The 23,517-nt window shown below is 47.2% G+C and overlaps 2 protein-coding genes and 1 long non-coding RNA gene across 4 annotated transcripts in view; 2 read left to right on the top strand and 1 right to left on the bottom strand.

Moving 5' to 3' along the window:
• CTNNA3 (catenin alpha 3) overlaps positions 1 to 23,517 on the top strand; it is a 1,574,321-nt gene that overhangs the window by 594,368 nt on the left and 956,436 nt on the right.
• LRRTM3 (leucine rich repeat transmembrane neuronal 3) overlaps positions 1 to 23,517 on the bottom strand; it is a 180,467-nt gene that overhangs the window by 61,153 nt on the left and 95,797 nt on the right. The gene's annotated exons all lie outside the window — the stretch shown is intronic.
• Positions 2,851 to 19,941, top strand: LOC132251262 (uncharacterized). Its single transcript, XR_009463218.1, has 4 exons — positions 2,851 to 2,996; positions 5,663 to 5,700; positions 16,493 to 16,641; positions 18,399 to 19,941. It is a non-coding gene; the product is annotated as an uncharacterized LOC132251262 (long non-coding RNA).

Below are 23,517 nucleotides of genomic sequence, written 5' to 3'. Positions count from 1 at the left end.
CCCCGCCTTGCTGCTCAAGCAGAGATCCTTCATCTCTGATACCCCTCCTTCCTCTCTGACACAGCGGGGACCCTAGTGGCATAGACCCCAGCTGACATCTGGCCATGCCACCCCCATGCTAGCTAATCCTGAGAGGTGTCTATGTCTGTGTATTTCCAATTTCACTGGAACAAAGGCAGACAGAACAATGTACACTTAGGGCTTTCTGGAACTAATCATCAGGTCAGCTAGTAATGGCTGTCAGCTAGCTGCCCTCCCTCCTCTCTTCCTGAGCAAGAAGCCAGTGACTTGCAAATGCCTTGCAAAATTCCTGTACCCTGAGGTAAGAAGAGCTTGAACTAATGAGAGAGAAGCTTTTGTTTTCTTGATGGGGTGATAAACTTTGTGTTCTGATAAGCTCCCTGCTAGCTTGCTTCAAAGCCAGAGGCATCTCCCACCCTGAAACCCTTATATCAAATGTTGTTTCACTATGCAGTGATTAATGCTGGTGATTGTTTTTACGCATCAATTACTGAGCCTGGTTAGAGTGCAGCTTCTCTGTCCTGAAATTTGTCAGTGGACAGGAGATAGGGGGACAAGGGACAGAGAGGTGTGAGAAATGACCTGGTTTGCAATGAATGAGACCTGTCAGTGCTGTCAGTTTGAGATTTAAGCAAATATGAAGCACTAGCTAGCAGGATAATACAGATGCATACTGGGCTGTCTGCAATCCACACAAGTAGCTCCTTCCTCCCCCCACCCTTTTACCTCAGAATGCTAGCTGGGACCAGGGTCTGGCAACACTCTGTCCCTTGAGCTGCAAGTGGGGGAAAAGCCTGGCAATGGATGCTTCCTCCTCCCGCTCTAAGCACACCCTTAATCATAGTGTCCTGCTGGGGCCTGGCCATGCCCCACATTAGCTTAGCAGTATGTAAATGAAGGGAAGGCTTGCACACCTTGGTTTCTGGCCTGAGACACTGCAGACACATGCCTGCATTTAGGGAATCTAAAGTAATATCTATTCACTTGCAAATCAGTTCAATCTATGCAGGTTAGACTAACTTGCAAAGATTGAATCAATTCAGGCTCAGGCTTTTTGAATGTCTGTCCGTAGCCTGGGAGTCTGTGGCTGGATAACCACACAAATTCTAGTGAGTAGCCCAATGGTGCCAAAAATCTTTCTTTCTGTTTTTATTATTAGTAGAGCCTTAGAGGTGCAAGACAAAAGTCTACATGGCTCCTAGAAAGTAGTTTGAATCTACCATATGACCTGAAGATTTACCTTCATTTTTCTGATTCAGATGGCCACCTGTTTTCGAAAAACAGCATTTGCTAAACAAGTAAATGGAAAGTTTTTATTGGAATTTTGTAATCCAAAAATATTAGACAGCAGAGGCATAACTGGGTAGTTTTGTGCCCTGGGTGGCAGTGGTTAGCAGGACATTGACTGCAGCTGGGCTCTTGGTGGTTTCAGTTGCTGGGAGAGCAGCAGCAGCTACTATTTTTGTATCCTTCATAAGTCAGTGCCTAGGGCTCATACCCTAATAGCCCCATCTTAGTTATGCTACTGTTAGAAAAAAATAGAGTTAGAGTTTTACTGCCACCATTATGGCTAAATAATGCTGATGGGTATACTAGCAATGCACAGGTACAAAGATCAGTTTTGTAGTGGGCTTGACTTGCTTCTGTAGGCACTCAGATGTGTGCAGTATTCACTCATGTGTTAAATATATCAGACATTACCTAGGAATGTTCCTCACCAGAAGGACAAGTGAAAGTCCTGGTCTCGTACTCTGTTGTAGTATGACAGCTTTATGCCCTCTTAGTCATAGTCACAGCAAAATAGGGAATTTTTTCATGCTGAACCACTATTTCCACTCATTAGCCATCCCTCTCTACTAGCTTATCTTTGCTTTGGATGAGATAAATTCAAAAGACCATATATTAAATGCATTTGATACAATTTTTCATTTATAGTAGCTATTTCTGTGTATGATGGAATTCTATACGTTACATTATCCATGCTACACTGAGGTGAACATAACCTGATTTATAATTCTATCCTGAGATTGTATTAGGCTATTCAAGACAAGTACTGCATCTGCTTTTATTTGATACTGAACTGTAAAGTCTGTTTTTTGACAGTTTGTTCCTGAGACTGATTGGCTACCTGCATGTCTCCAGCATATACCAAATTCTAATGAGCCAATTTATATATAAAGGAATGTGATTTTCCCTAAAAGACCTCTGTGGAGATGAACCTGACTATAATAGAAAACTTGTGAGATTCATTTCCAGTTTTTCATATACATTTATCATTGCAGTAGTGAAATTCTTTTTGACTTGGAAGTAATCTTCATGGGGGAGTAAGCTACAGAAGCTTTTTTATGATTTAATAAATTGTTAATTCCAAACTACTTCATTGTTTTGATAACTTTCCTAGGGCAGCTGATTACACTTGGCCAGGGAAATGGGAGTTCCACAAGAAGTTCTGTGAAATAATGAGCTGATATTTGTGGAAATGTATTCTTGGGAGGCAGGATGGAAGAACACCTTCTCTATACTTAAGTCCCATTTAGAAATGAGTTTAAAGAGTCCAAAACACTTGTTTGAAGTTCAAAGTAATGCATAAATTGTCTTCTTCCCCACCAGGAGTTATTGCAAGTTAACACCTATACTTTATCAAAAGAAAAGTAGAAATAAAGAGCTTTCAGAAACCCAGATGGATCAGTCTTTCTTGCCCAGTGATTAGGGATCTAACAAATACATGATTTCATGGTGTGACAGGGCACCTACAGTTCCTGCCACTTTAAGGTTTCTAGTTATCAGTGGAGCAGCCAGCAGGTGGGTGCTAGCCTCATCTAGGCTAGCACATGACCCTAGGAGGACCCTGGGATTGGCTGAGGGGGTGGAGCAGCTTCCATTTTAACCCAGGCTCTCAGAGGGAGAAGCACCAGTCTGAGATGATCAGGCAAGAAAGCAACATCAGCCTGAGCTTCTCCTGGAACACCTTGGAGGTAAGGGCAGGAGCTATGGGGATGGTTTGGAGGCTCCTGGTCCTGGGTATGACTTAAAAGTGCACCCTGCCGGGGAAGGGTGGCCTGGTGGGACTCCCTGTGGTGGGTGAGTCTGCAGGAAATGCCAGGCCAGTTACCTCCCTGGTGAAAGGTGAGGAGGGGTGCCTGAAAACTCCAGCCCCTGCCTACCGGTGGGTTACCAACAAGGGAAGAGAGCCAGGCCAGGCAATCCCAGAGGGGAACACCTGAGCCCAGTGTAGTGGGTCCAGGCATAGCAGCAGCCACCTGAGCCTACCGGGTGAAAGACCCTAGTGTTAGGGGCCAGGCATGGCGGCAGCCACCTGAGCCTACAGGGTAAGAGACCACAGTGTTAGGAGCCAGGCACAGCATTAGCCACCTGAGCCCCACTGGGTGAAAGAGCTCAGCCCCTCTGGGCCACTGGGGAAGTGAAGCAGCCCAGAGAGGGGCTGTGTGTGGCCTTGTGAAGCAGAAGGCCCAGTGAGGTGTTGGGTGTGTAGAGAGGCCCTGTTGAGGACAGTAAAGATGAGTGGCCCTAGTGAGGGGGAGAATTACTGAATTGGGAATATGGAAAGGCCAGATGTGACAATATGGAAAGACTGGATGTGAGACTGAATATCAGTGAGGCATGGGACGCATGTAAGGGTAGGTCAGAGTGTGCACCAAGGCCCTTGGCATCAGGAGAGTGAGCAATGGGCAGCTTCCCACCTTAGAAACAACAATCATATTATTTTTCATCAAGGTGTGGCAGGTGAGTGAGACAGAGGTTTAGCCCTAAACAGGCAGGTGGCCGTCATTGAGACCCGAACCTAAAAGGCCAGGCTGTTACACATAGATTTTACAGAAATTGTGTAATTGGCAGTCAGTCATAAAATAGCTGGATCCCTGTGAAAAAGTGCAGGGAACTAGCTGTGTTAAAAAAGCTGGCAAAGAGCTGGTAAAAAGCTGTCTCCTAGAAGGGCAGGGGGGGCAGGAAAGGAGCAAAGAGAAAAAAAAAAAAAGGTGGACTCCCTGTCTTCTGAAGTCGGGAGAGGAGAGAGAGAGAGAGAGAGAGAAAGAAACAGGGTGATAAGGGTGAAGGGATGGGGAGAGGGCAGGGAGCGCATCTAGCAGAGCTTCCCAGGCAGCGCAGTCCATGCTGCCTCTGTGGTACTCTGCATGGGGCTGAGCCCCACTCTTTTGCACTGGAGCAGCCCATGCCATGCTCCTGCTGGTACCCACAGCCAGGTCAGATGCTGCTCTGTGCCCCCTTCCTCCAGTTACAGGATCTGAAGCTGAACCCCCACTTTTCTGCCAGGAGTTGTGCAGCATGGTGCAGCAGAAGGGAAAGAAGGAGCTGCTGCTGGAGGTAGGGGGTGCAGAGCTACATTCAGCTGGATGCAGCCACACAGGGAACAGCCTGCTGGAAGCTGCTCCTGCTCCTGCTCCAGCACCTGGGGCTCTGGCTCCAGCTCCTAGGAAAGCAGCCAGGAACTGGAGCTGGAGCTCTGGCACTGTGGCAAGAGCAACCTGGCTGAAGCTGCTTGCTCACCCACCTGCCTGGAATGGTGTGGCACAGCACAGAATGGTACAGCAGGGGCAGGAGCAGCTTCCAGCAGGATGTTCCTGATGAGGCTGCAGCCAGCTGAGTGTTGATCTGCACCCCTTGCTTCCAGCAGCAGCTCCTCATCTCGCTCCTGCTGCACTGTGCCATGCCACTCCTGGCAGGCATGCAGGGGGCCTGGCTCCAGATCCTGGAACTGGAGATGGGGATGTTGCAGAGCAGCACCCAGCTGCAGCAGAAACAGCCCTGGCTGTTCACTGGCCAGGGTCCAAACCAGCAGGCACAGGAGGGATCCAGGCACAGGCTGCCCTGGTGCAAGTGGGCAAAGTATGGCCCCTTTTAATGCTTGTCGAGTGCCACAGGGGCAGCTGTGGGCCAGATCCAGTCACCTGGTAGGCTGGATCCAGTCTGCAGGCCATATTTTGCCCACCCCTGAGCTAGGGCTTTCAATCAGTGCCTGGGAGGGTTAGGACTTGCCGCACCCTTCAGCCAATCAGAAGCATGGAGGGTCCCACTTTGCTCCGCCTTTAAAATGGCAGTCCTGGCCATAATAAGACCATGAAATTGGGGACCCTGGGCATGTTATAGCCATGTGATTAACTATTTTCTTTGTGTCTTTATCAAGATAACAGTTTCAGGAGATGAGAATTAAGGAAGTGCTCAAAGCAGTTAGAAATATTTCTGATTCCCTCCCCCCCCCCTACATATAGTTTCAGGTTCTTCTTAAGACAAAAGCTTTGAAATAAAATAATTATATATAATGTTTTCTGTGCCAGTATTTACATTGTATTGTTTTTCTTCCATTTGATTTAACATTGTTTTTATAAAATACAGAATTTAGTATTTGATATTTTGCTAAATAGAGTGTTAGTTGTGCTTTAAAGTAGGGTGAGTTAACTGCAGAGCAGAACAGTCTTAGGAAATTACATTTTTGTATATGTTTGAACAACCAATTGTATTTTAATGCTTGTTAACTAAACAGATTGAAAATTTGGACAAGCATTGGTAATGGTGACGGTAATTTCATTCCAGAGGTGTAAATTTGAGGGGGAGAAAACAGTAAATTGTGGCAGGTATTTAAAATATAACTTTTGACTTACTATAGGTCATGGACAGATAAACACAGATGGAAACAAAGAACAGGTAAAGGAAAGTTATGATCCTTCATATGGCATAAATTACTCACTATTACAAAAAATCAGCTCTAATAAAAGTCACAGGGAAAGGAAGGGAAGAAAAGAGATTATGTAACAGAGCACATATTAGAGCAAATCACAAATAAGCAACACCTAGCCTACGTGCAAGATCCATATTAAAGCACCGGTCCTGCTATAAATTTTCCCACATAGTACAATGGGCCTTTGGCCCCAGATTGTTCCGTAGATGCCCACAGCTCCTTTGGTACAGAACATGTCACATTGTTGGTGCCTAATAATGTTTTAGCTATGGGTCTAGTTCAAACCCCAACCCCTTATACTGCAAAGATGTTTGTCTGGAAAAAAAACAAAAAAACTCTTTAAACTGTAAAAAGTAAAATGCAATAAATAAAACTTAAGAAAAATTACATCACTTGAATAGGTTTAGAGCATAATGATAAGAATCCCTTTCTCTCCCAATGAGTTTTTGTTCAATCCCAGATCGCCACAGCAGTCATAAGGGAGCTGACTTTTTATGCATGATGAACAAAAGCATTATAGCTCTTTTTTAAGAATGAGTCTAATATTCCTGCCTGTCAAGTAAGATGCTTCACATTCTTAAAATTAGGCTTATATTGGAGGTGGCACAACTCTTTAATTCTATTACACTATTAAAAAATGTATATAAATCTGTTCAGTCACTGCTTTTGACAGCAGTTTTTTATTGTCTGGTGGTTTGGGATTAAAAGAGTTGTGGGGAAAGGTGACCTTGATATGGATTTAAGTGCAGTGCTTCTTGACACAGTGGAATAGAGCAACAGTATTGGTATTAACATAATTATGTTGTTAAATGCACCAGAGGTGAATTACTTAAAACAAATTAAATAAGTGGTGTTCTTATTTCATAAACTGCATTTAATCTCACGCATGACTGTCTTTATGATACAGTTACAGCAATGCAGTAAATTAAATATGAATGGAAGACTAGCCAATACTTTCCTAAGCAGATATTTTTTGTTTGAACTAAAAGAGAGGAATGTATGCTTTAAAAGTCATTAAGGTCAAACAGGTGAGATCCCATACAACTGCTGCATGGAATTAATGTATACATTTACTGGTTAATTTTCTTTTTTCTTTGTCAGTCTGATTCATATAGAAAGGTAGGAAGCTGGCTACTATATCATAGACTAAAATTGTACAAAGGAGTTTTTAAAATACGATATTACAAGGAAACCAACACAGGTTATATTATCATCTTAACATAAAGGGTCTGTTCTTGCACTTCTCTCCCATAAAAGTGTATTTCTAGTCAAAAGGAAGCTTTGCTGCTGTAAAAAGCCCAAAATAAGTAGTTCCCAACCTTTTTTTGCCAAGGCCCACTGCTGGGAGCGGAGTGCAGTGGCAGCAGCCCAGGGGGTGGGGGAGCTCTTGGCACACAGCACGGCTCATCCTTTGTGTGCGGCACCACTGGCATTGCTCCCGCAACCCTCATTTGGGTCATGACCCGAGGTTAGGAACTACTGCCCTAAATGCTTAACTATTTTTAAGCACAGAGTTCCACTTTACATTTATATTAATTGGAAAAACTACATAATTTCTATGAAAAACATACAAGAAATCACTGCTAGTTACCACAGAGGCTTTTAATCATGTCATATTTATTGATATTTTATCAAAAGTTTCCAACAATTCTGGTTATTTATAGAAAAAAGAATCATACTCTCAGATAAAACAAACAAACCCCAAGAACCCCCAAAACCCACTTCTATACTTTTAATTACTTATATTGTGGTAGCACTTAGAAGCTCTACCTGAGATTTGGATGCTGGTGTGCTACATACTTTACAAAAATATTACCATATTTACTCAAATTTAAGACAACCCCCCAATGATTAGATTCTATACATGGAAAATTTATACATTTGTTATAATTTTCCATGTATAGAACCTAATTATTGAAGAGCCATCTTTAATTTATGAGGGAGGGAGGGAGCAGAGGTCTCACTGCTGCAAAGGATCTCTGCTCCCCACTTCACTCTTTCATCTTTCCCCACTTCCAGCCTTTGCTCTCCTTTCATTTTTCCTCTCCCCTCCATTGTCTTTTTTTTTTTCTCCCCCCCCCAGCTTCTGCAGCCATAAGGAGTGCTGCTACAAGGTGCTACAGGCTGGGGCTGGGATCGTGCTCAGTGCCCCAGGCTGCAGCATGGATGGAGCCTCCTGGCATGGAGCAAGGGTTAGGCGGGAGAGGGGCAGTTGGGGAAGCAGGGAGATGGTGGGGAAGAGGCTGCAGGAGGGAGATGGCAGGGTGCAGAGGTGGGGGCGGCGGGGGGGGGGGGGGCAAGCAGCTACACTATGACTACAGCCCAGACACTGGGTGGGGGCTGGATCCAGAGCCACAGGAACTGCTGCACCCCTTTGACCCCCACCAGTGCCCCAGAAAGAATAATGGTAAAAAGTCACGTTTTGCCCAATTCCCCTTTGGACTTCTGAAACCAAAAGTTTGCTCCCACCCTTAGTTATCATCTGACACTGGAGACACCTGAAGTACACAGATATCTAAATATTTACACTGAAGTTAGCAGGCTCCTAAAACTAGTCTTTTGGGCATGCCCAACATTTTCTCAGTTTTGACTGTGTGTGTTGTAGAAAACCTGGGTGCTGAATTCAGGACTGTGTATTCTGTTATGGAGCTAGGCTTAACCATTGCAATGTTCTAAGCACCTTTGTGGATTTATCATTAAGCAACTTGTTCAAGTTCATGCAGAACATCTGTGAAAAATATATCCACTAACTTATGCAACCTAATGCCCTGACATTGCAGGATGTTTTCCTAGAAATATAGGAGTCCAGGAAAGATGGTTTTACTGTAAAAAACCTTACTGAGGGTATAGGAACAAACCATCCCAATATGCAGGAAGAATAGCAAATATGCCAGGAGATCTGCTTGGCTTAGCAGGGAACTCTTTGGTGAGCTTAAGCACAAAAAGGGAGCTTAAAAGAAGTGGAAGTTTGGACAGATGACTAGGGAGGAGTATAACAATATTGCTCGGGCTTGCAGGGATGAAATCAGGAAGGCCTAAGTGCAATTACAGTTGCAGCTAACAAGGGATGTGAAGGGTAACAAGGATTTCTACAAATATGTTAGCAACAAGAGGAAGGTCAGGGAAAGCATGGGTCTCATACTGAATAGGGGATGCAACCTAATGACAGATGATATGAGGAAAGGGCTGAAGTATTCAATGCCTTTTCTACACAAGGTCAGCTCCCAGACTATTGCACCTGGTAGCACAGTTTCTTAGATTGAGATGACTGTCCAGTCTCTTCTTGAAAACCTCCAGGGTAGGTGACTGCCACTTCTGGAGGGAGTTTATTCCACAGTCTGGCCACCCTGACTGTGAAGCAGTTTTTCCTGTTATTAAGCCTGAAGCAGCCTTCCAGGAATTTGTATCCATTGGTCCTGGTCTTCCCCAGGGGTGCCCTAGTGATCAGTTGTTTACCGAGCTTCTGATGCACTCCTCTGACATAGCGGTAAGCCACTGTCAAGTCCCCTCTCAACCTTCTCTTCTTTAGGCTAAAGAAGCCCGGGTCCCTCAGCCTTTTCTCGTATGGCTTGCCTTGCAAGTCCTTGATCATACAGGTGGCTCCTTTCTGGACCCTCTCAAGTTTTTCTGTCCTTATTGAAATGCGGTGCCCAGAATTGGACGCAGTACTCCAACTGTGGTCTCACCAGTGCTGAGTACAGCAGGAGTATCACTTCCTTAGTTTTATATGAGATGCATCAGATGATTCATACCAGTGTGGTGTTTGCCCTGCTGGCCACCGCATCGCACTGATGGCTCATGTTCATGAGATGGTCTGTCATTACCCCTAGGTCCCTTTCACCCATGATGCAAATCAGGCTGTCACCTCTGAGCCTGTATGTACATTGAGGGTTATTTGCTCCCAGATAGGGCACCTTACACTTAGAAGTGTTAAGCTTCATATGGTTCTGGTCTGCCCAACTCTTGAGCCTGTCCAGGTCTGCCTGTATCAGCAACCTGTGTTTCAGCATAACCACACTGCCCCATACCTTGGCGTCATCCGTGAACTTGGCCGAGTTTTTCACTCCCCCATCCAAATCATTGATAAAGATGATGAAAAGCACTGGTCTAAGCATGGACCCCTGGGGGACACCACTGGCCACTTTGCACCAGGACGACACAGGTCTGCTCGTGAGAACTCTTTGGGCCCTACCCTGTAGCCAGTTTCCAACCCACTGAACCAGCAAGCACCTGAGCCCACAATCTTCCAGTTTTCCCAGAAGGATATTGTGGGATACTAGATCAAAAGGCTTTTGGAAGTCTAGGTATATAACATCTACCTTGTCTCCCATGTCCAGGTGGCAAGATACCTGGTTGTAGAAGGTGATGAGATTGTCATAGGTAGGTCTTGTCTTACCAAAGCCATGCTGGCTGTTGTTCAGAATCTTACCTTCCACGAGCGTATCGCACATAGATTCTTTAATTACCTTTTCCAGGATTTTCACTGGGATAGAGGTTAGGCTAATTGGCCTATAGATGCCTGTGTCCTCCCTCTTCCCCTTCTTGAAGATGGGCACAATGTTGGCCCTCTTCCAATCCTCAGGGACCTCTCCTGTGTTCCATAAATTCTGAAAGAGCCTTACCAGGGGTTCTGCAATGACCTCAGCCAGCTCCTTCAGCACTCTCGGAAGGAGTCCATCTGGTCCTGCTGACTTACAAATGTCTAGTTTTTCTAGTTGGTATTGCACCCACAATGGGGAGGCTGTCAGTCCTGGCATGCCCACTATAAGCCTTATCTTGCTTGACTTTCCCCATGGTCCAGTGAAATACCAAAGCAAAGTAGGCATTCATGAATTCAGTTTTTTCCTGAATGTTGGTTACCAGCTGTCCCGAGGTTAAGCAGGGGTCTCACGCCTCCATTTGTTTTCCTTCTACTACCTACATACCTAAAGAAGGACTTCTTATTGTCCTTGACTCCTGTGGCTAACCTAAACTGAGTTGTCACTTTGGCTTTCCTGATTTCAGGAGAAGGTGAGCAGGCTTCAGTGGTGAAAGAACAGATTAGGAACTGTTTAGAAAATCTGAACATGTACAAGTCTATAGAGCCAGATGCAATGTATTCAGGCATGCTGAGGGAGTTGTCTCATGTGATTGAAGAATTTCTGAACATTATCGTTGAAAACTTGGGGCAACTGGGGGAGGTCCCAGATGATTGGAAAAGGGCAAATATAGTGCCAATCTTTAAGGAAGGGAAGAAGGAGGGTCCAGGGAACTACAGGTCAGTCAATTTCACCTTTCTCTCCAGAAAAATCATGGAGCAGGTCCCCAAGGAATCCATTTCTGAGCACCTGGAGCAGAATAAAGTGATTAGCAGGAATCCTGGCTTTCCCTGATATAAAATAATAAATTATCAGATAAAAAACCCACAAATTCTCTAATTGACCCCCCCAACCATTATTAAAATAGTCTCCCCACAGCCTGCCCCCTGCTTTTGCCTCTCATCTCCCTCACAGCCTTGTTGTTGCCCATCTCCTACACCCACAGCCCCTCCTCCCCTAGCCCAGCTGGAGGGGGCCTCCAGCTGCCAGGGCTATGGACCCGGGTCCACAGACCCCTGCCCCAGCTCCCTTTTGCTGCCTGCAGTGAGGGCCTGGCTTCCCACCATGATGTGCTCTCCAGAGGGGGACAGGGGGGACCCATGCCCCCCAGATCTGTGCACAGGGCAGGCATAGGCTGTGGACATGGGCTCCTGTCCTGCTGCCCTCCCCTGGGATCTCTGCAGCCTGCCAGGCATGACCTGGTGTGGCAGGGCACAGTGGAGCCATGTAGAGAAGCTGCTCAATGCTGTGAGCTCCCCACTGCCCTGGCAACATGCCTCCTGCATGCGGGGCTGCAGTAAGGGCAGTGGCGTGGGTTTAAACCCCTCAAAGCAGCCCCATGCACAGGAGGCATGTTGCCAGGGCAGTAGGGAGCTCACAGCAATGAACAGCTTTTCTGTGCAGCCCTGCTGCACTGGGTCATGACCACGGGCTGCAGAGGCCCTGGGGGAGGGCAGCAGGGTAGGAGCCCATAGCTACAGCCCATGCCTGTCCTGTGCACAGATCTGGGGAAGAAGGTCCCCCCTATCCCCCTCAAGAGTGCATGCCATGGTAGGGAGACAGCCCCACACCTGCCCCCCAGACGAGGTGCCCGTGGCCCTGTCCCACTCCCCATTGGAGTGGGACAGGGCCTCATCCCTGCCCAGCTCCCTCCCTCCCTACAGGGGCCTCAATTCCCCTCTTCTCCCCCCACCACTTACCTGTGGGAGCTGCTCTTAGGCTGCCTGGGGCCATGTGCATATAGATGCATTTGGCACCTCCTGTCTTTACACCCTCCTCCTGCTCCCTCCCAGCTCCCTGGAGGCTGGAACTCTGCCAGTCTGCAGGGAGAGCTCATTGCTAAACGGGAAACTCCATGGGTTTCTCTGGTAAAATGAGAAATGTTCATTTGCCTCTGGCAAAGGTACAATCCTGTTTACTTGGTTTTTCGAAGGGAAATAGAAAACCTGGATCCCTGGTGATCAGGTATAGTCACCATGGATTCACCAAGGACAAGTCATGCCTGATCAACCTGATTGCCTTCTATGATGAGATGACTCTCTGTGTATGTGGGAAAAGCAATGGATGTGATATACAGGTTTGCCTCACTTTATGCAGTACATGCTGTAACAGGGGGCTTTCTCGGGGCTGATTTACCTTTGGCCTGCCCATCTGTTTCTGGGCCAACCACCCACCTTCTTGCTTGCCATGCCTTGTTAATTAATTAACAATCTTAATTAGGCGGGAGGCTACCCATTTTCTTGCCCCGATGCCAGGGGGTGCTATCTGCGGCCCTGTACCTCTCCTACACCACAGCCCATGCCTCACAGATGGCATCCAGCTGTTACTCTCACTGGCCCCACACTGGGCCCCAGACTTTTCAAACCAGGACCCCTCCAAGATCCCTCCTTTCTGGCAGTCTACCCCACCTTCATTCAGGCTAACTAGCTCCCTGAAACTATTTTCCCCTCTTGGGTGTGATCCCCCAGGGACCTTTGGCGATACAGGCCCTGGCCTCACCTCCAAGGCCAGTCAGAAACCTCAGGCCCTCTTAGCTCTGGGTGTCTCCCGTGATGGGCCACTTGCCCTATTGACCATCCTGGTCCTGGCCCCAGCATTGACCAGTTGAGGGTACTTTATCGGGTCTGAGTCTCTAGCCCCACTCTCTCCCTGGGGTCTGCCCTCTGGGCCCTACTAGCAGGTGACCCACCCAGTTGTGGGAGCTGGGGTTAAGGCTCCCTGACCCACCTTTCACCAGGGTGGTAACTGGCCTGAAAATTCCTGGGGGCTCCTGCACCACTGAGAGCCCCACCAGGCCACCCATTCCTGGCATGGTGCAGTTTTAGGTCATGCCGAGGACCAGGAGCCTCTTAGCCATCCCCTACAGCTCCTCCCTTACCTCCAGGATGATACCAGCAGGCTTGCAGCCAGGACTGCCAGTAGGGAACTGAACTGTTTATATAGGTAGCCAGGGATCTAAAATGGCTGCCACAATCAAGCACCTGCTGGTTGTTTCACTCTTTTCTTAAAGTGGCAGGCACAAACAGTGCCTTGCCACACATGCATTTATGGAAAACAATGCATAACTCAAATTCTCATAAAGGGAACCAACTTTACAATATACCAAATAGGGATATGTTCCAAGACCTAGACTTTAGTGACCCCCAGACCCATTTCTATCACTTTTACAAGATAATTTTGGTATTCACCAGCAGCAGAGAGGGGTAGGAGATAAGCTAGCAGGATGCTTAGAAGCCATAATGGGGGTGGCAACCACAGAAACACATGTCGTGGACAATGAGCAAGGAGCACAGATCCACATAGGAGACTATATTTTGGTGCACATCACTCCCACAATACACTGCACAAAGCAGCTGGCTGCAGGCTTCCACCACACCGATCACATATGTATGAAATTACTTCACATATAACAAATTTTTGGTATAAAAATGGTTATTGCATAAAAGCGAATTTGCACATAAAGGAACTGCATAAAACAAGGGAAACCTGTACCTTGACTTTAACAAGGCTTTTGATATGGTCTCCCACCACATTCTTGCAAACGAGCTGAGAAACTGTGGTTTGGATGAATGGACTGTAAGGTGGATAGAAATCTGGCTGGATTGTCAAGTCAGTGGGTAATGATCAATGGCTTAAGGTCTAGTTGGCAGCTGGTATCAAGTGGAATGCCTCAGCGGTTAATCAGGGGCTGGTTTTGTTCAATATCTTCATTAATGATCTGAAAGATGGGAAGGATTTCACCCTAAGCAAGTTTGTGGGTGACATCAAGCTGGGGGAAGTAGTAGATATATGGGAGGGTAGAGATAAGATTCAGAGTGACTTAGACAAAATGGAGGATTAGGTCAAAAGAAATCAACAACAAGGAAAAGTGCAAAGACCTGCACCTAGGACTGAAGAAACTGATGCATTGCTACAGGCTTGGGATCAACTGGCTAAGGAGAAACTGTAGAAAAGGACCTGGGGGTTACAGTGGATAATAAGCTGAATATGAGTCAACAGTGTGCCCTTGTTGCCAAGAAAGCTAACAGTATATTGGGTTGCATTGGTAGGAGCACTGCCAGCAGATCAAGGGAATTATCTGCTGGCAATTCCCCTAAATTATTCCCCTCTATTCTGCACTGGTGGGGCCACACCTGGAGTACTGTGTCCAGTTTTTGGCCCCCCAATACAGAAACGATGTAGACAAATTGGAGAGGATCCAGTGGAGTGAATGAAGATGGTTACAGGGCTGGGGCACATGGCTTACGAGGAGAGGCTGAGGGAACTGGTTTTATTTAGTCTGCAGAAGAGAAGACTGAAGAGGGATTTGATAGCAGCCTTTAACTACCTAAAGGGTGGTTCCAAAAAGGATGGAGTTAGACCAGGCATGGACAATTATTTTGGGCGGAGGGCCGCTTAATGAGTTTTGGCAAGCTGTCGAGGGCAGCATGGGTAGACCTACCCCTTGACAGGTGCCCACCCCATGTCTGCCATCTTGGGGGTGGAAGTCCCACCCCTAACCTCTGACCTTTACCACTGGAAGTCCCTCCCCTTGCCCCTGGAAGTACTCCTTTGGAGAAGAGGGTTTGCCATCAGAGGGGGGAAAAAATTACATACTAAAAATTAAACACCCATAATAATATATTTAAATTTAATTTAAAAAAATGTCCTGATTTGTATGAGTTTGTGCTATATATGCAGAAGTGATTGAATATGGGGATTTGTGGAGATGTGTGTGTGGGTATGGATGTGGGTATGGGAGCCATGTAGTGGAGAGTGGCCAGCTAGTGGGTGGGCAGGGAAGTGGGGAAAGCGGTGGGGGAGGGGGTGGAAGTGAGCGGGAGCGTGGGGCCTACACCAATGTCCCGCGGCCAACATTGGTGGGGCCCAGAGCAGGGTGGCAGGAGCATGGGGCATGGGCAGGCAGGGGTCTGTGGAGCTGGGCTGGACAGCACAAGCAGGGAAAGGAGGGAGCTGATCCAGCTCCATACAGCACCTGCTGGCCGGTACCCTGTGCTCCTGCCGCCCTGATCTGTGCCCTGGCAGGGATGGGGGATGAGTGGAACAGAGACCAGGAACACGCAGCCCAGAGAGCAGGCACAGTCGGCCTCGTGTGGGCTCCGAATAGTTGCAGCACGGGGCACTGGCCATGAGGAGGGGGAGCATCCACTTTCCCTCTGCACTGAGCACCAGTTCGTTCTCCACTGCCACTGCTACCCTGGAACCCGTACCTGTTCCAGGTTGCTCAGTGGGGCTGAGAGGCAGCAGCAGCAACCAGCTGGGCAGAAACTGCTGCTCACCATGGAGGAAAGTGACTCCCACACTTGCTGCCACCAGGCACTGTTTGATGCGGCTGCCCACCCAGAGCTTGGACTGTGCTTGGTTGTGGTGCAGCTGCTTCACTGCTGCCTCTGTGCTGCCCCGTGGCTGCTCCAAACAACCACCCCACTCTCCCTGCTGGTGCAGCCCAGCCTGGCTCCATAGACCCGTGCCAGCCTCACACCCCATGCTTCCGCTGTCCCGCTCTGGGGCCTGCTGGTGCTGGCTCTGGGACACAGGCACAGGCCCTGTGCTCATTCGTGCTGTTCACTTCCACTCCCTTCCACCCCTGCCACCACTTTCCCACCTGCTGGTTGGCCACTCTGCTCCACATGACTCCCGGCTGCATAGCCAGACCGTGGGGCTCAGCAGGAGCTGGCCAGGCCCTGAGGACTGAAGCAATCCCCGCAGTCCTCCCCTGCTTCCTCCCCAGCCACAAACAGCCTCCATGGTCCCAGGCCAGAAGCCCCTGCTAGGCAGGGGCTTCCGGTTGGGGGGGGGGGGGGCGGAACTGAGCGAGCCCTGCTGTTGCAGGAGCCTGCCATGGCTTCCCCTGGGTCCTATTGACCCTGGCTTCTGTCATGTTTGATAGGAGCCAGGGACAGATAAATATTAATTTTCTAAATTTTTAGGGGCCCCATGGGCCAAATAGAATGGCCTGGCAGGCCAAATTTTGCCCACCCCTGATTTAGACTGTTATCAGCGGTGGCAGATGACAGAACAAGGTGCAATGGTCTGAAGTTGCAGCAAATGAAGTTTAGGTTGGATATTAGGAAAAACATTCTTATTAGGAAGGTAGTAAAACATTGGTACTGGTTAGCCATTAACAAGTTTTTCCCTCACCTGTGTTTTATATAACTCCCTCCCTCCAACCCTTTAATAGCTTGACTTGGTACGGAAACTGAGTGGTTCTGCAGGCATAAGGGATAAAAGAGCCTTCCATTGTATATGGTGTATCAAGATTACAGAAACCGCTTGCTGTGGGCCACAACAGGCAACTCTGGGAATGAAATTAGCAGGACCACTCTTAAGGTACGTCACAACTTTTGCATATGGGAGCAGAAAGAGTCTGGCAAGTTATATAACATTTGGAGTACTATGAAGTCAAGGAGAAAGGGAGGGAAGTTTTGTGCAGATAATTTTAAAGTAAACAAACTTGAAGAAGTTCTTTAGCATTTACTTTTGATAAATGTTAACCCTTTAATGAGATCCACTTTAGGTCACCAAACAGCTTTCATGTAGACATGAGACACAGGAACCAGTATTCTAGAAGGAAGAAGTTCCATGTTCCAGTTTCTTTAATGACTGAATCTCATGCCTGCAACAAGAGATTGTCCTCATCAATATACCAACATCTCCAGCCCAACATTCCCCTACTGAAGGCAAGGCTGGTAGCATTCCCTGCTATTAAGGTTATCTAAAACTTTTTACAATAAGTCCTTGTTTACCCAACTTAAACCATCTGGGCGTTATTTTTTTTCTGGATGTCTAGACATTATTTTCCAGCCAAAATGGGAAAGAGATTATGGAAAGGTACATTGTTTTCCCCATGTTTAAAAATTCTGGAAATATGAGCATCCAACTGGGAGGATGTGACAAGGACGAGATGTGAATTTCAGGGCAGAACAAGGAGAATGTGAGTTCACTAAAGCACAGTCACATTCAGAGCCTAGAGTAGGACTCATGATTGCTAATTTCTTCTGTTAGTAATTTTTTTTTTTTGTGAAACCCACTAGCACAGTTTGTTTCTCCTTCTAGTGCTGCTCTGCAAGCATGATAACCTAGCACTCTCATCATCTACTACATTAGCTTAAGCAGTAGAAGTTTGCATTACAATTCTAAAGTTGATGGTGAAATGTAGTTCTCCATATGGAATTCCTGGAATATTTTTGGGGGTGTTGGTTGTAGCCATGTTGGTCTAAGGACATAGGCACAGAAGATTGTTTGGGTAAATAGGATATCTTTTATTAGACCAACTAAATGGTTGGAAAAATTGTTCTTGCAAGCTTTTGGGCACAAACACCATTCTTCAGGACTCTCCTTATGCCCGAAGATAGGTGTTTGTGCCCAAAAGCTTGCAAAGAACAATTTTTCCAACTATTTAGTTGGTCTAATAAAAGATATCACATTTACCCAAAGAACCTTGTCTAGAATATTTTTCAGTTTTCTTCCTTTTTTAAAACAAAAACTAGGAAATTACACACCAAATTCTTCCAGATTTTGCAAGTCTACTTTGGCTTGTGTGTACGCACTATGATACAGTTTTAAATTAAATTTTTACATCCTATTTTTTGTCAGTAAGACCCCTTCCTCTGTTACTGCAAAGAATGGATCAATTCTGAAGAACAATCAGGGTTGGTCAGCAAAAGAGACAGCTGTCTATAGCAGGGGCAGGCAATTATTCTGGGCAGAGGGCCACTAACTGAGTTTTGGCAAGCCATCGAGGGTCACATGACAAGCAGCCCAGGGCAGATAAATATTAATTTTCTAAATTTTTTAGGGGACCTACAGGCCGGATAGAATGGCTGGTGGGCCACATCCAGCTCCCGGGCCACATTTTGCCCACCCCTGGTCTATAGGACTCCAGATATTGTTACAGTGGTTGGAAAGTGTGAAGTGAATGAGGTAGGGAATCACAGGAAGGAAAAGGATGAGCTCATGGTTAAGTCATCTAAACTGGAGAACTATATTATGTTTTTTCTCCCTGCCAAAGAGTTCCAGTGCAATGCTAGGCAAGTTACTTAAACTACTTTTCCCCCAAAAGCAGTCATTAATTGCATGTTCCTTAGTTTCTAGATACCTGACTCAAGACCCTGGGGTCTCATTTGCAGGAGTGCTGACAACTAAAACTGGAGGCTTGGGAGTTGTACATTAAACATATGAAGTCCTCTATAATGCCAAGTACTTCGAATGCCTGGATCCTAACTGCCCCAAATGGGCCATCTAAAATGAAGAGATACTTTTGGAATGAATCTCTGAATGTCTTTGTGACTTATAGGCTTTCTATTGCAGTGTTTGACTTCTCCAAATTGAAGGAGAGAAGCAATGGGGATGAGACATGAATATCGGTGGTGTCTCGGCACATTCATGGAAAGAGGGTGTTGCAATTAGCAGCCATGCAGAGTCAATGTTTCTGAAGGTGTATTGGAAGTTTTCCATGTGGGCAAGCCACATGGCCGAACATGCTCAGTCATCCTTCAAGAGTTGAGCCAATTAGAACAAAAGGAGAAATTAAAAATATGGCAGCTAAAAGCAGCCCTATGGTCTCAGTAACTGATTCACATAGATGTTGTAGAAGCTGTGTCTCCATACCTGTATCACTTTGGATAGCAGCTACAGCTTCACACTGTTTCATAGGTAACTGGGCTAGAATTCCTTGTATCTGTGAAAGCTCATGACTCTTTGTCAGCTGGCAGGATCCTAACATTTTTGTAAATGAGTGAGATGTATCTTTTCTGCTTAGGCTCTGAAATGCCCAGGTAACACAAAACATATGGTCACACTGTAAAGACAGAGATCCCTACTCTGAGTGAAGATCAGAGGAAAATGTGTATGTATTTATACTAAAGTATAGAGATAGAAAATGCTATGTTGAAAGCTTATATTTGAATGTATATAAAAGCAACATGAGGAATGCCCATAGCCTTTAGAGCATATCTGTATGGCACAATGCAGTGGGGAATGATCTGAGAGCCAACACTGCTTGCTAACTCTGGAACTAAAAGGAGTATAGCCATATTTGGGCTAGGGAAACATTCAAACAGCCAGAGCCTGAATTAGTTTAACCTTTGCAGGTTGGTCTAACCTGCATAGGCTGAACTGGTTTGTAACAGGACACACATTCTCTCTGGACTGAGGCAATGCAGGCACATGCCTGCAGTTGCTCGGGCCAGGAGCTGGGGGGCACTAGAGCTGCAGGAAAGATGTACTGGCGGGACACGGCCAGTCTAAACTGAACTGGCCAGAGAGGGATTTAATTCCTCCCTCTCTATCCCACTTCCAGGGACCCAGATGGGGTCTGTAGGGTGCTTCCCCCTTGCTGCTGCAGTAGCGGGGCACCATGTGCCTTGAGGCAGGAGGAGAGTTAGTCTCCCTTCTACCCGCACTGGCAGGTGGGTCTGCCTGCCCCTACAGCTGCGCTCCCTGCCCGGGAATAGGCCTCCTGCTGTCCCGTCCACTGGACGATGGATGGAGGAGGAATAACCCTGTCCCTGCCCTGCTCACCACAAGAGGCCCTGCTCTACCCATGCTTCCTCCCCAATGCTTCACAAGCCCCTTCCCAGCAGGAGCACTGTGCTGTGGGGCCAGCAGAGCTGCAGCAGGCTGTGCATGGCAACACCGGGGTCCCAAGAGGGCCAGAGCCTTCTAAGCCCCCTGCAGCACTGCTGCACTCTGCCAAGCGCCCCTTGCTGGGAAGGGGCTCACCCTTTGGGAAGCCATGACTGGCTGCTGTCTCTCACAGTCATTCACCGCTCACCACCCCAGCTGCTGAGCAGGGGCAGGACCTGGCCCCCACTGCTTGGTCTGTGCTCAGGGTGAGCCCTTTTCCAGCCAGGGAGGGCTTATTCAGCTGCTGGCCCTCAGCACAGGCTGAGCAGTGGCTGCAGCTGGGCTGGGCAGACCCTGCTGTGGTGCTAGTGGCCAATGGCTGAATAAGCCCCTTCCTGCCGGGAATGGTCTTGCCCTGGGCACAGAAAGGCTACTGGCAATGCAGTGGAGTCTGTCCAGCTTGGCCACCACCACTCTGTGCTCAGGCCAAGCCCCTCCCAGCAGGAGGGGACTTATTCAGCCACTGGCCCCAAGCACAGGCTAAGTGGGAGCTGCAGCCAGGCTGGTCAGACCCCACTGCAGTGCCAGCAGCATCTCTGTGCTCAGGGCAAGCCCCCTCCAGGCAGGAGGGGGCTTATTCAGCTGCTGGCCTCTGGCATCACAGTGGGGTCTGCCTGGCCCGGCCACAGCCACCATTCAGCCTGTGTTCAGAGTCAGCGGCTGAATAAGCCACTTTTTGCCAGGAGGTAGCTTGCCTCAAACACAGACCGAGTGGTGGGGGCTGGGCCCCACCCCTGCCGCTGCCCCAGTCCAGCAGTTGGAGTGGCAACTGGTGAATGACCATGATGGGCAGGAGCCCATCATGACTTCCTGGAGTGTGAGCCCCTCCCTGGTATGGGCTGCTCTGCAGAGCATGGCAGCACTACAGGGGGCTCGGCTCTGACCCACTGGGGACCCCGGTGCTGCTGTGCATAGCTCACCTCAGCTCTGCTGGCCCTGCAGCGCAGAGCCCCACACTGGGAAGGGGCTTGCACTCCCCCACATTATGGCAGGGGCTGCTTCCCTGATCAATGGCCCTGCCCCCTCTCACAGCAGTGGCAGGGAGGGGGCGCAGCCAGGCAGGGCCCCTGGGGGTGGGGGCAGGGAGCATGGCAACGAGGGCAGGCAGACTTGGCTGCCAGTGGGGGGGTAGAGGGGAGACTAACTCTCTTCCCTGCCCTCCTCTGCTTCAGGGGCCATGGTGCCTCACTGCTCCAGCAGTGAGGGAGGAGTGCTCAGGAGACCTGGCTTGGGTCCCTGTTGGTGGGATAGAGAAAGGGTATTAAACCTCTCTCTGGGCAGACCCCTGCCCCTGCCTGTCCCTGCTCTGGCTGGGGAGCAGAGGGGTGGGGCCAGCCTGGCAGGGCTGGAGCAGAGAGCCCAGCCTAGAGAACATGCCGGGATGTTGGGGGTGGGGTGGGGTGGGGTGGGGTGGGGGGGGCGGGTCTCTGGTTCCTGATTTAACCTAAACCAGCAAGAGGTCTAGGACAGACATTGCATAAACTGGTTTGTGTCACATAAGTTAAATCTGGTCTACATTCAGCCAGGTTTATCGTAAACTAGTTTCAGCCATTTTAAAACTGGTTTATGTGCACTGAATGTCTGTTCTGGTACAGGTTTAAACCAATTTCTGATCAGTTAAACCGGTTTATGTGTAATGTCTGTCCCTAGCCTTGGACAATACCGTGCATGCTGCTCCTAAGTCTTAATTAGTCTCATAGCTGCACCACCTTGATGCATCCATACTCTATCCAGTTCTGAAGCTAGCTAACATGGAGTTAAGTCAGGTGTCTCTGCAACACTGCATTGTGCCGTTCAGTGTCTGCCCAACAGCTTTTGTTAACATTTATCCACAGTAATTCAGATCCTATTTGCAAAGTTTTCTGTAGGCATCCTATAGTTATTTCACTAAGAAACTTTGTGGCACGCTCTTTGAAAGTTGTATTAAGTGCAAGGAATAACAACAACTACTTATTAGGGTTTATATAAAATAACCCTGATGTTTAACGGTCTGTGAAGTTTTCTTTGACCTGCATTTTCTCAACTAGTTTGGCCAAGGTGCAGGAAGAAAGGGAGTACAATTTGTACAAAAAATGCCTCAGCATTTCCCTCCTCCATACCACATCAGTTCTCCCTCACTAAAATGTGGATAATGATGCTTTCTCCTTAGGGTGCTGAGACAAATACTTTGTTAATATTTGTGACTCACTCAGATGCAGAACCATAGAAACATCCATGAGGAAACTGATAGTTCTCTCCTCAGGGTTTGAACAGTGTACTGAATTAGGAAGTGATTGTAATATAATAGTCATAATGGACTGGGTTACCCAGGTTATTATAGGACAGATGATGCCTTCATGGAATGGTAGTTTTTCTCTCACCATGGGTGGGATATAGTTAAATAAGCTTGTAATTTGGAAAGTAAAGAAATTATTTTATTTGAATGGAGTTGTTCCTTGATAAAAGAGGTCCTTTAAAAACAAAAAAACCCAAACACCTCCAAAGTGAGCATGTAATTAAAGACTATATCTAATGCATGCTCACCAGGGAGGTGAATTAAGGTTTTTCGGGGAGCCTTAATGCTCACTTTTCATAATTGTGGGGGTTTAACTTTGCAATATATATATATATATATATATACTGAATTAGAGGAGTTAAATTAATTATATATATGATTAAGCACCTCTGATTCAGTGTTGATAGAATTTACTTAATTAATATGCAGATATTTCCACTGAAAAGTAAAAGTTGTAAAGTGGAAAAACTGCTGGAAGCTAAAATAATATTCTCTTAAAAGTTTAAGTTTTATGCAAAATAGGTGACTTTTTTTTTTCTTTTAGTTAATACTGGATGTTTAGTGTTTTGTTTTTATTTTTTAATCATTCAATGGGAGATCTTTCCTGGTCTTTCTCAGGCAGGGAGTGAATTTAAGCTCGGGTCTTCCATCTACCTGGTATATGCAGTAAGTACTGGGTACAATTTATTCTGAGGCAAGCCAGAATACTTAAATATTCACTCAGCAAGATCATGAGAGTGATTATAGTCCACTAGGTAAGACACCTGTCTGTTGGGTAGAAGCTTTGGGGTCAAGCAGTGCTTCAATAAATAAAATCTCTTCTACAAAGTAGAACTAAGGGCATGTGCATGTTTGCAGGATCTGATCTATGATTACATGGCTTCCTTTATGCCACACGTTTGTAAATTGGGTCCCAGTTTTTGCACTGGCTTGCTGGTGCCAGAAGCCATGCCAGAAGTGTGATCTAAGTTAGGGTTGGGGGACTGGTGGGCAGGATTGGATTGGGGATTGTGGGATGGGGGGAGTAATGAGTTTGGCAGGGTTCGTAAGTCTGGAGTGGGGTGTCCATTTGGAGGTGGAGAGATTGGAGGGCTAAAAATAGTCCAGTCAAGATGGGGTGGGTAAGAAAAGTGGGGCCTTAGGCCTGCGGTGAACAGCTTGGCTTTCCCAGCCCTGGGGGTATGGTCTGAACATGGGTACACAGGCATAGGTTAGCCCAATCTAGGTACTGCATTTCCTTAACTGAATTTAAGTTAGATTGGGTTTGCCATTTTTTGCCCAATCTAAACTCCCTGAATGTATGT

This window comes from Alligator mississippiensis, chromosome 6, assembly GCF_030867095.1.
Source record: "Alligator mississippiensis isolate rAllMis1 chromosome 6, rAllMis1, whole genome shotgun sequence".
In the NCBI taxonomy this organism is placed as follows: domain Eukaryota; kingdom Metazoa; phylum Chordata; order Crocodylia; family Alligatoridae; genus Alligator; species Alligator mississippiensis.
The sequence above is the reverse complement of the archived record's forward strand: the minus strand, read 5'-3'. Positions and strand labels throughout refer to the sequence as shown.